We start from the raw sequence: 13,705 nt of genomic DNA on the forward strand, positions 1-13,705 counted from the left end.
GATATAACACAACATCATAGTTTGTTTTTACGAAAATACAAAGTCAACAACATAAACGTCTATCCACTATACCAAATGAAACGAACTAGTGGTTGGGGCGCCACCCGGTGGCGCCGCTTGAGAGGAAGTTATGCGCATGTTTTCATTTAAAAAATATGTGTAGTCCTCACTTTCTTCTAGAAAAATATTAAAAAAAATCCTCACTTCCATTCAGAAAAAGAAGTAAACAAGAAAAGAAAAAATCACCAACGCAACCTACCCATGAGTGTCACTTTGCGTAGCCCTCCATTTACAAAAATATGTGGGGTCATCACCTTCATAGAAAGAGAAAATATTTTAAAAAATTCGTCACCTCCATCTAAAAATAATATCCTAAATGCTTTTCACCGTGGCCAACCAGCTTGCGCGACGTGGCATAGCTGGTTGGCCACCCTTGATGCGTAGCTTAATGTGTTTAATTCGCCGATCGGCCATATTGGAATGAAGAGTATGGACTTTCTTGCACAAAATGGAATTCTCATTTCATGTCCTCGCCTAGCAATGACTTTTTATTTTATTTTAACAGTCACTAAGGAGAGAGTATCCCCACCTAAATACATTACTCAAAGCACCAAAGCGCGAGGTTACAAGAGTGCTCTAGCGTGCGGGGAAAGGTATTTGTGCGAAGACATGACAACCACCTTTTCATGAGCGAGTCTAAATGTCGGAGAGAGAAATCACTTATAACCTTCGGAATTGTAGTCCTAGTAGTGTGAACTTCATTGCAGAAAACACGAGCATTCCTAGAGTCGAGTCCAACCGGCGAAGCCATGTCCCATATTGAAGCAAGCGAATGTGGTGCGGCAGCCCACACCTGAACCGCAGTTGGGCAGCGAACGAACAAGTGAGTAGGATCCTTCACTGGGGCATCATGTCGCAGACAGATTGAATCATCAGCTATCGTCTTCTTGTGGAGGTTGTGCTTGGTGTTGAGATGATCCTTGAAGAGGAGGCAAGCAAAAATCTTGACCTTGATCAGAACCTTAGAGGGCAAGATAAGCTCGGCAAAAGGATCCGCGTCGTCCTCGTCGGTGATGATGGAATAGGCCTGCGTAGAGGAGAAAGGTGTGTCATACTGGAGGAACCTGTCATCATAAACATCATTTGGGGTGAAGTTTTGCAACAAAGACAACACATTCACTAACTTTTTTTGAAGCAGCATTAGTAAGGCGATTCTGCATGTTAGCTAGTAACCCATCATGCATGATCCTAGACACTAAAATGGTAGGTTTTGTAGAGCAACAGTAAAGGTGTGGGTATACAATGGCTAGTGTTTTAAGAGTGATCCAAATATCAATCCAGAAAAAAGTAGCAAGGCCATTATTTGTAAGTACAAATGATATATTTTGAAGTGTAGGTAGTTGTGAGTTTACCACTTTCCAGAGAAAAGAGGGGTTTGTAGGTTTATATGCGATGGAGTGGGAGTATTGTTTATGGTACAGTTTACCCAAGGTAGATTTTGGCCCTGAAGTAGTTTGAAAGCAAAGTTCATTGATAAGCAATTATTATGAATAAGCAAAAAAGTTGTGCCTAGACCACCATGTTTTTCAGTTTGCAAATATTTTTACAAGCAATAAGACATTATGCTCCAGAATAGTTTTCCTCTGTGACCCAAAAAAAGGATCTACGAATTGCATCCAGTTGTTTTACAATCTTTCTGGGGAAACGAAAAAGCGAGATGAAATGTACCACTATTGCGTTGAGGACAAAATATACTAGGGTTAGATAAGCTCCACGAGAAAGAAATCGAGCAACCCAGCCGGTGAGGTGGTTTAAAGAGTGTTGGACGATGGGTTGAAAGACCAAGGATGGAGTTGGAGGGAGAGAGAGGCAAACCAAGGAAAGGTTGAGGGAACGCAAGGACGTCACATATGAAGATGTTACTAATTTAATAGGCAGGGTGAGTGGAAGATGGATAGTGAGAAAGGTCAATTTGTGGAAGATGAGAGAGAGAGACTCGTCGTGCTAACAAAGTTGTCTAAGAATTTGATTGAGTTGCAACGCCCTGTCGGAGAAGGCATTTGCCAGGATCAGTGTGTGTGGTCACCGTACTGTAAGACGCCGGGAGGGAAGTTGGAGTCTAGGCCCTGGGGAGTGGTGAAGAAGGTTGTCATTGTGGGCTTGCGAGATTAGACGTTGCAGCATGCCGGGCACGAGGATAAAGAGGTGGCAATTGATCCATGTTCCGAGTGCCCCCATTGTGCATGAGTGCAATTTTGACGGAGGATAGAAGGGAGGTGACCCATTGAATGATGGGTTTTTGTTTCTTTGCGATGATGCAATCTCGTCCACAGGTATCGTATAACACAGTTCTGAGTAATGAAACGGTTCCCACGAACCAAAATCCATTCTTCTTAGAGGCGAAAGGGCCTAAAAACAATAGGAATCATATATATCCCTATAAAAATTCTACAAATCACAGAAGATCAAAAGGTGACGATAAAGTTAATTTGGTGTGATCATCCTTCCGCCCTCGAAGGCGAGCCCAGCGTGCATGTCGACGGCCATTGAAGGAAATATGCTCTAGAGGCAATACAAAAGTTGTTATTTATATTTCCTTATATCATGATAAATGTTTATTATTCATGCTAGAATTGTATTAACCGGAAACTTAGTACATGTGTGAATACATAGACAAACAGAGTGTCATTAGTATGCCTCTACTTGACTAGCTCGTTAATCAAACATGGTTAAGTTTCCTAGCCATAGACATGAGTTGTCATTTGATGAACGGGATGTGATTATTGCATACCTTTATTTTCCTCCAGCTGCTTCTTCACGCGGCTGAGCTCTTCCTCGGTTAGCTGCGGACTCTGCTTTAGTTCGGAGACCTCAGCAGCATGAGAGGTTGCAGCCAGCAATGACGCCTTCATTATTCACATCGACATATCAGGTTAGTCTCCTGCGAAAATTATTTGATCCTTTGTTCAGCTTTTCTTTTCGAATACCAAACAGAGTCTCAGGAGCTACTGTCTACACTGTGATATTTTCTTTATAATTGCATTTCTTACCTCAAAGCATGTTAGAAGGCTAGTGCAGGCTTCATTCAGTCTGCTTTTCGCGGACTAGATCCTCTCAATCACCGTACCCATAAGGGTACGGTGTTCCTCGACAATGCAAGCGCTTCGCAGCACTTCCAGCAAGGTATCCGGTGACTCTGGGTGGACAGAGGTCACCGGTGGAATAGGCGCACCTCCTTATCTTGAAGGAGGCTGCTCGCCTGATTCTGGAGCCGTCGGGGTCTCCGAAATGGTATTCGGCAGGGGGGCGAATTTGATATAGCCTCCGCCATCAATATCCATGGGGGTTTCCTCCCCCATGTGTCCGGCAGCCGAGGCTTCACCCTCCGGCACCTCCAGGACGGTCCCCTGCACCTCTCCCTCGCCTGGGATCCTTCGGGGCAACACCTCGGTGTTGTCCATGGCCTTGGGAGAGGAAGCCGCCGGGAGTGACCCGCTGTCCATCGCCTCTGGGTCTAGCGAGTCCTCCGATGAGGACTGCTCAAGGTTGGACCGAGCCGGACTGTGAATGCATGATACAACACATTAAAAGTTATGAAGTAGTGAGTCCTGATACATGAAAGTGTTCGGGTTTTAGAATACTCACGATTTGGCCAGGGGCTTGACCCTGGGTTGCCATTCCGAGCTGTTGTCGGTGGCCGTGGTGGAGTGAGTCCGGAAGGGAAGCTTTCCCCTTCTTGGACGCTTCGGCCTCCAAGCGCGTGGAGGTCGTTCTCTTCTTTCTCCCCCCTGCAGGGGAGATTGGCTTTCCTCTTCTTCTTCCACCTCTTCCTCGTCATCCTCGGCGGCGGAAGAGTGTGCCTCTACATCTTCGGACATCGCGGCTGAAGTGCCCTTGTGACGGAGACCACTCCTGGTCCCCTTGGCCGCCTTCTTGGCCTTCTTCTCCGGCGCTTGATAGGGCGTAGGAACCAGCATCTTCATGAGAAGCGGGATTTCAGGGTCTTTGGGCCGCAGAGCCGGATAGTAAATCCGCTCCGCCTTCTTTGTCTAGGCCTGAAAAAGATAATAGGGAGGCCTAAGCATCTTCCTCGACTATGCAAGTAAAGGAAACACCTTGAAAACATGAAAACACTTACCAGACTAGCAGGGTGGGCCAATTCGTTTCCATGGTCCTTGGTGGTGTCCGACTGATACGTCTCCGTCGTATCTATAATTTTTTATTGTTTCATGCCAATATTATTCAACTTTCATATACTTTTGGCACCTTTTTATACTATTTTTGGGACTAATATATTGATCCAGTGCCCAGTGCCAGTTCCGGTTTGTTGCATGTTTTTTGTTTCGCAGAAAACCCATATCAAATGAAGTCCAAACAGAATAAAAATGGACGGAGATTTTTTTTGGAATATTTATGAATTTGGGGAAGAAGAATCAACACGAGACGATGCCCGAGGGGGCCACGAGGCAGGGGGGCGTGCCCCAGGGGGTCAGGCGCGCCGTGGGCCCTCATGGCCACCCTGTAAGGCAGTTGGTGCCCTTCTTTTGCCACAATAAAGCCAATATCCGGATAGAAATCGTGTACAAAGGGCAACCCAACCGGAGTTACGGATCTCCGGGAATTTAAGAAATGGTGCAAGGGCAGAATCATATACGCAAAAACAGAGAGAGACCGAGAGACAGATCCAATCTCGGAGGGGCTCTCGCCCCTCCCACGCCATGGAGGCCATGGAACAGAGGGGAAACCCTTCTCCCATCTAGGGAGGAGGTCAAGGAATAAGAAGAAGAAGGGGAGGCATTCTCTCCCCCTTGCTTCCGGTGGCACCGGAGCGCTGCCGAGGGCCATCATCATCACCGCGATCTACACCAACAACTTCACCGCCCTCATCACCAACTCTTCCCCCCTCTATGTAGAGGTGTAACCTCTCTTTTACTCGCTGTAGTCTCTACTTAAACATGGTGCTCAATGCTATATATTATTTCCCAATGATGTATGGCTATCTATGATGTTTGAGTAGATCCATTTTGTCCTATGGGTTAATTGATGACCATGATTGGTTTGAGTTGCATGCTTTATTATTGGTGCTGTCCTATTGTTCCCTCCGTGTCGCGCAAGCGTGAGGGATTCCCGTTGTAGGGTGTTGCAATATGTTCATGATTCACTTATAGTGGGTTGCTTGAGTGACAGAAGCATAAACCCGAGTAAGGGGGTTGTGGCGTATGGGATAAAGGGGACTTGATACTTTAATGCTATGGTTGGGTTTTACCTTAATGGTCTTTCGTAGTTGCAGATGCTTGCTAGAGTTCCAATCATAAGTGCATATGATCCAAGAAGAGAAAGTATGTTAGCTTATGTCTCTCCCTCAAATAAAATTGCAATAGTGATTACCGGTCTAGATATCGATTGCCTAGGGACAAATAACTTTCTCATGACTAAAAGCTCTCTACTAAAACTAACTTAGTCGTGTCTTCATCTAAACAACCCCTACTTTTTATTTATGTGCTCTTTATTATCTTGCAAACCTATCCAACAACACCTACAATATCCTTCTAGTTTCATACTTGTTTTAGGTAAAGCCAACGCTAAGCGTGCGTAGAGTTGTATCGGTGGTCGATAGAACTTGAGGGAATATTTGTTCTACCTTTAGCTCCTCGTTGGGTTCGACACTCTTACTTATCGAAAGAGGCTACAACTGATCCCCTACACTTATGGGTTATCAAGACCTTTTTCTGGCACCGTTGCCGGGGAGTCATAGCATGGGGTGAATATTCTCGTGTGTGCTTGTTTGCTTTATCACTAATTAATTTTTATTTGCCATTCTAAGTTGTTCTCTATCTTTAGTTATGGACACGGAACACGAAATACCAAAAAAATTAGGTGTACTTTCTACTCATGGAGATGGGGAACTCCTAAAACCCTTGATGCTGATTATGTGAAAGATATTATGTACTACTTTGATAATCCTGAGAAAACCCCATTCAATTATGTTATGGAAGACACGTTGGATCAACGTAAATTCATATGTTGCATTGGTATGCTCAGGAACTATGCTTGAGATATGATTATACTTGTTGCTCTAGGATGAAGGCTCCACACCTTCCCTTTTCATGTAAATTCAATGATAATAAAACCTTGGCTTCTTATGCTAATGGTATATATGATTACTATGATGTGGAACAAATAAAAGAATTCGTTGCTTTTATGGGTGCTTATGAAATTGAATCTTTGTTTAAAGAGTTTGAAGATTTTGATGATTCAGTTTATAGACCTGAAAATTTTGCTATACTTAAATATTGTTATGAGAATTATGAATATGATGCCTATATTGATGCATTTAATGAGGAAGTCTCCGCTGTCCAAGAAGATACTATATTTTGCAGGAGTCTATGGAAGAAAAATTGATGAAACTGTGAGCTCATTGGATGAAAAAGATAATGAGGAGAGCGAAGAACAAAAGGGGGAAGAGCGGATTAGCTATCCGTGCCCACCTTCTAATGAGAGTAACTCTTCAACTCATACATTGTTTAATTTCTCTTCGCGCTTACCGAAGGATGATTGCTATGATCCCGTTGGTTCTCTTGAAATATCCCTTTTTGATGATGCTTGCTATGCTTGTGGCCAAGAAGCCAATATGAATTATGCTTATGGAGATGAAATTGCTATAGTTCCTTATGTTAAACATGAAATTGTCGCTATTACACCCATGCATGATAGTCCTATTATCCTTTTGAATTCTCCAAGCTACACTATATCGGAGAAGTTTGCCCTTATTAAGGATTATATTGATGGGTTGCGTTTTACTACTCCACGTGATGATTTTGATAGATATAATATGCATGTGCTTGCTTCTCCTACTTGCAATTATTATGAGAGAGGAAATATATCTCCACCTCTCTATGTTTCCAATATGATAAAATTGCAAGAAACTGCTTATAATATGCATTGGCCTTTACTTGGTGTGCATGCATTGTTCTTTTATGACATGCCAATGCATAGGAAGAGAGTTAGACTTCATTGTTGCATGATATATGTTACTTTGTGCTCACTACTAAATTATAAATCATTGTTAATTAAAATTGGCTTTGATATACCTTGGGATCCGGGTGGATCCATTACTTGAGCACTATATGCCTAGCTTAATGGCTTTAAAGAAAGCGCTGCCAGGGAGACAACCCAGAAGATTTAGAGAGTCATTTATTTCTGTTGAGTGCTTTTATATAGTCTAAAAACAAAAAAAAAATAAAGAGGAGAACCCAAAACTTTTCAGAAAGGAAGGTGAAAGTGAGAAAGACAAGCATTGTTAAAGTGGGAGAGCTCCTTGAACTTTGTTCATGCTCACAGAAACTTTGTGAATATTAATTACAGAAACTTTTCAACAACAAAATAATTATCCCCTTGTAAAATTCCATTGTATTATAAAAATAATGTGCCAAGGATTGCCTTTAGGATGTTTACAATGCTTGTTGGTTTGTACGGTGCAGGACAGAAACTTTGGCTGTAGTGCGTGATTTTACATTTTTTTACTGGAATGTCAAATGGTTCTGATTCCTTTTGCACCATCTTTCTCTACAAATGTTTTATTTTTACTAATTTTGGTAGAATTTTGGGGTACCAGAAGTATGATGAATGTTCACATTTCTACAGACTATTCTGCTTTTGACAGATTATGTTTTTGATGCATAGTTTGCTTGTTTTGATGAAACTATCAATTTCTATCAGTGGATTAAGCCGTGGAAAAGTTATATGACAGTAGAAACAATGCTAAAACAAAATATGAATTGGTTTGCAAAAGTACTTAGAGTAGTGATTTTCTTTATTATACTAATGGATCTTATCGAGTTTTCTGTTGAAGTTTTGTGTGGATGAAATGTTTGATCAAGGAGGTCTCGATATGAGGAAAAGGAGGAGAGGCAAGGGCTCAAGCTTGGGGATTCCCAAGTCAACCCAAGTAAATATTCAAGGAGACTCAAGAGTCTAAGCTTGGGGATGCCCCGGAAGGCATCCCCTCTTTCTTCAACAAGTATCGGTATGTTTTCGGATTCGTTTCGTTCATGCGATATGTGCAAGTCTTGGAGCGTCCTTTGCATTTAGTTTTCACTTTTCTTTTATGCACCATGATGGTATGAGACAGTACTTGGTTGATTTATAGAATGCTCATTGCACTTCACTTATATCTTTTGAGTATGGCTTTATAGAATGCTTCATGTGCTTCACTTATATCATTTGAAGTTTGGATTGCATGTTTCTCTTCACTTTGAAAACCGCCATTTGTAGAATGCTCTTTTGTTTCACTTATATTTGTTGGAGTGTGGGCATATATTTTGTAGAAAGAATTAAACTCTCTTGCTTCACTTATATCTATTTAGAGAGATGATAGGAATTGGTCATTCACATGGTTAGTCATAAAATCCTACATAAACTTCTAGATTGCTGAATATGATATGTTTGATTCCTTGCAATAGTTTTGCGATATAAAGATGGTGATACAAGAGTCATGCTAGTGGGTAGTTGTGGATTGTAGAAATACTTGTGTTGACGTTTGTGATTCCCGTAGCATGCACGTATGGTGAACCGTTATGTAACGAAGTTGGAGCATGAGGTATTTATTGATTGTCTTCCTTATGAGTGGCGGTCGGGGACGAGCGATGGTCTTTTCCTACCAATCTATCCCCCTAGGAGCATGCGCGTAGCACTTTGTTTCGATGACTAACAGATTTTTGCAATAAGTATGTGAGTTCTTTATGACTAATGTTGAGTCCATGGATTATACGCACTCTCAGCCTTCCATCATTGCTAGCCTCTTCGGTACCGTGCATTGCCCTTTCTCACCTCGAGAGTTGGTGCAAACTTCGCCGGTGCATCCAAACCCCGTGATACGATACACTCTATCACACATATGCCTCCTTATATCTTCCTCAAACAGCCACCATACCTACCTATTATGGCATTTCCAGAGCCATTTCGAGATATATTGACATGCAACTTCCATCATCACCATATTCATGACTTGAGCATTCATTGTCATATTGCTTTGCATGATCATAAGATAGCTAGCATAATGTTTTCATGGCTTGTCCGTTTTTTGATGTCATTCCTACGCTAGATCATTGCACATCCCGGTACACCGCCGGAGGCATTCATATAGAGTCATATCTTTTTCTAGTATCGAGTTGTAATATTGAGTTGTAAGTAAATAAAAGTGTGATGATCATCATTATAGAGCATTGCCCCATAAAAAAATAAAAAAAAGGAGGCCAAAGAAGCCTAAAAAAAGGGGGCCAAAGAAGCCCGCCCAAAAAAAGAAAAAAATGGGGCAATGTTACTATCCTTTTACCACACTTGTGCTTCAGAGTAGCACCATATTCTCCATATAGAGGATCTCTTGAGTTATCACCTTCATATACTAGTGGGAATTTTCATTATAGAACTTGGCTTGTATATTCCAACGATGGGCTTCCTCAAATGCCCTAGGTCTTCATGAGCAAGCAAGTTGGATGCACACCCACTTAGTTTCAGTTTGAGCTTTCATACACTGATAGCTCTTAGTGCATCCGTTGCATGGCAATCCCTACTCCTCGCATTGACATCAATTGATGGGCATCTCCATAGCCCGTTGATTAACCGCGTCGATGTGAGACTTTCTCCCTTTTTGTCTTCTCCACACAACCTCCACCATCATATTCTATTCCACCTATAGTGCTATGTCCATGGCTCACACTCAGGTATTGCGTGAAAGTTGAAAAGGTTTGAGAATGTCAAAAGTATGAAACAATTGCTTGGCTTGTCAAAGGGGTTGGGCATGATTTGAATATTTTGTGTGATGAAGATGGAGCATAGCCAGACTATATGATTTTGTAGGGATAACATTCTTTGGCCATGTTGTTTTGAAAAGACATGATTGCTTTATTAGTACGCTCGAAGTATTATTGTGCTTATGTCAAATGATAGACTATTGCTTTGAATCACTCGTGTCTTAATATTCATGCCATGATTAGACATATGATCAAGATTATGCTAGGTAGCATTCCACAACAAAAATTATCTTTTTTATCATTTACCTACACAAGCACGAGCAGGAATTAAGCTTGGTGATGTTGATACGTCTCCGTCTCGCAGAAAACCCATATCAAACGGAGTGCAAACGGAATAAAAATGGACGGAGATTTTTTTGGAATATTTATGAATTTTGAGAAGAAGAATCAACGTGAGACGATGCCCGAGGGGGCCATGAGGCAGGGGGGCGCACCCCAGGGGGTCAAGCTAGCCCTGGGTCCTCGTGGCCACCCTTTAAGGTGGTTAGTGCCCTTCTTTCGCCGCAAGAAAGCCAATATCCAGATAGAAATCGTGTCCAAAGGGCAACCCAATCGGAGTTATGGATATCCGGGAATTTAAGAAATGGTGAAAGGGTAGAATCAGAAACGCAAAAACAGAGAGAGATAGAGAGACAGATCCAATCTCGGAGGGGCTCTCGCCCCTCCCACGCCATGGAGGCCATGGACCAGAGGGGAAACCCTTCTCCCATCTAGGGAGGAGGTCAAGGAAGAAGAAGAAGAAGGGGGGCTCTCTCCCCCTTGCTTCCGGTGGCGCCGGAGCGCTGCCGGGGGCCATCATCATCACCGCGATCTACACCAACAACTTCACCGCCCTCATCACCAACTCTTCCCCCCTCTATGCAGCGGTGTAACCTCTCTTTTACCCGCTGTAATCTCTACTTAAACATGGTGCTCAACGCTATATATTATTTCCCAATGATGTATGTCTATCCTATGATGTTTGAGTAGATCCGTTTTGTCCTATGGGTTAATTGATGATCGTGATTGGTTTGAGTTGCATGTTTTATTATTGGTCCTGTCCTATTGTGCCCTTTGTGTCGCGCAAGCGTGAGGGATTCCCGCTGTAGGGTGTTGCAATATGTTCATGATTCGCTTATAGTGGGTTGCTTGAGTGACAGAAGCATAAACCCGAGTAAGGGGGTTGTGGCGTATGGGATAAAGGAGACTTGATACTTTAATGCTATGGTTGGGTTTTACCTTAATGGTCTTTAGTAGTTGCGGATGCTTGCTAGATTTCCAATCATAAGTGCATATGATCCAAGAAGAGAAAGTATGTTAGCTTATGCCTCTCTCTCAAATAAAATTGCAATAGTGATTACAGGTCTAGTTATCGATTGCATAGGGACAAATAACTTTCTCGTGACAAAAAGCTCTCTACTAAAACTAACTTGGTTGTGTCTTCATCTAAACAGCCCCTACTTTTTATTTATGTGATCTTTATTATCTTACAAACCTATCCAACAATACCTACAAAGTCCTTCTAGTTTCATACTTGTTTTAGGTACAGCAAACGCTAAGCGTGCTTAGAGTTGTATCGGTGGCCGATAGAACTTGAGGGAATATTTGTTCTACCTTTAGCTCCTCGTTGGGTTCAACACTCTTACTTATCGAAAGAGGCTACAACTGATCCCCTACACTTGTGGGTTATCACCGGCCGCGCCTCATTGGCCTTGAAGAGCACCTTCTAGATGTCTTCGTGCGTAGTGCCGAAGAACTTCAGCAGTGTCTGGTGCTTGGCCGCTTCATACTCCCACAAATGGGAAGTACGGCGCTGGCATGGAAGGATCCGGCGAATCAGCATCGCCTGGATCACATTGACGAGCTTGATGTTCTTGTTTACCATGTTCTGAACACGCGCTTGAAGCGCCAACAGCTTGTCATCCGAAGACCTGTCCAGGCCCTTCTCTTGCCAGGAGGTGAGCCGCATCAGGACTTCAGACCGAAAAGTGGGAGCTGCGGCCCAGGTGGTGCCAAGTGGCTCTGTGACGTAGAACCACTTCGATTTCCACCCTTTGACCATCTCCATGAAGGGACCTTTGGGCCAGGTGACGTTGGACATCTTGCCCACCATGGCGCCTCCGCACTCTGCTTTTTGACCGTTCACCACCTTCGGCTTCACATTGAAGGTTTTTAGCCATAGGCCGAAGTGACGTGGGATGCGGAGGAAGGCCTCACATACGACAATAAATGCCGAGATGTTGAGGATGGAATTGGGGGCCAGATCGTGGAAGTCCAGCCCATAGTAGAACATAAGTCCGCAAACGAACAGGTGGACAGGGAATCCTAGCCCGCGGACGAAGTGAGAGATGACCACAACCCTTTCATGGGCTCCGGAGTGGGGACGATCTGTCCCTTGGCTGGGAGTCTGTGGGCGATCTCCTTGGCCAGATATCCAGCCTCCCAGAGCTAGATGATGTCCTTCTCCTTTATAGTGGAGGCCATCCACTTGCCCCGCTCTCTAGATCCAGACATGGTCGGAGTGCTTGCTTGGGGCGAAAAAGATGAGAACTTGGGCACTGGCGCTCGAGAATGGGGGAGGCTTAGAGAGGAAGAAGGCGTGGATGAAAAGGGGTGAATCCTTCTCCCCTTATAAAGGCGACGAATATCAAGCGCCTCCCCACCAGCCTTAAAACTTGCCTATTCCCCAAGAGTCGTGCAGATGGCACAGTTAGATTACCCATACCCGTATTGATGAGGATCCCGCAATATCGGGACACGATCTCTGCTTTGACAAGACGTGCCAATGAAACCGCATCTCGAAATATGGAGCGGCAGGCTAAAAATGGTTCGAATAATGACCGGGCGGCGACGTGATGTCACGCTATAAAAAGTTGTCAGCGGATTGGACTCGCGGAAATATTATACTCTTTACGGTTGTGTGTGGAATTGTTTTTGCAGGACCAAACACTATTTTTATTCGGAGATGATTTTTGGAGTAGTCGGAGAAGGAACCCGCCTTGCAATGCCGGAGACAAGCTGCGCGCCGGACACGTCGTCATTGAAGCCTGGTTCAGGAGCCACTGAGGGAGTCCTGGATTAAGGGGTCCTCGGACGTCCGGACTATTAACATGGGCCGGACTGTTGGACTATGAAGATACAAGACCGAAGACTTCTTCCCGTATCCGGATGGGACTCTCCTTTGCGTGGATGGTAAGCTTGGTGATTCAGATATGTAGATTCCTTTCTCTTTAACCGACTTTGTGTAACCCTAGCCCACTCTAATGTCTATATAAACTGGAGGGTTTAGTCCGTAGAGGCAACAACAATCATAATCATATAGGCTAGACTTCTAGGGTTTAGCCACTACGATCTCGTGGTAGATCAACTCTTGTAATACTCATATTCATCAAGATCAATCAAGCAGGAAGTAGGGTATTACCTCCATAGAGAGGGCCCAAACCTGGGTAAACATCGTGTCCCCCGTCTCCTGTTACCATCGACCTTAGACGCACAGTTCAGGACCCCCTACCCGAGATCCGCTGGTTTTGACACCGACAATGGCCCTGCAGTTGTTGTGGTTGTCCATGTAGGGCACGCACATTCGATGCAGGGAACTGTTGAGTGGGGACTATAGCTCCCTTCTGGTGTATGCTTCCCTTGTTGGAACAGCTGCGGTGAGACGGTGTGGCTGAAGATGGAGATAATGCATAATGTTAAGAACGACACATCTCTTTGATCTGAAGAAATACACTAAGAGATCAACAGCAAGGTATGAGAGTGGTCACACGTCTATTGACTGAAAACTAAATTGGGGTCACACGATTTTATTTTATTTTGGTACTGTCCGATCTATGCTAGATGGCTTGATGGCCGTCTTGTGCCTCCCGGCTGACACTGTTCAGAATCTTCCCCGAAGAGCCAGCGACCAACGG

Source organism: Triticum aestivum, chromosome 1B, assembly GCF_018294505.1.
Source record: "Triticum aestivum cultivar Chinese Spring chromosome 1B, IWGSC CS RefSeq v2.1, whole genome shotgun sequence".
NCBI lineage: Eukaryota > Viridiplantae > Streptophyta > Magnoliopsida > Poales > Poaceae > Triticum > Triticum aestivum.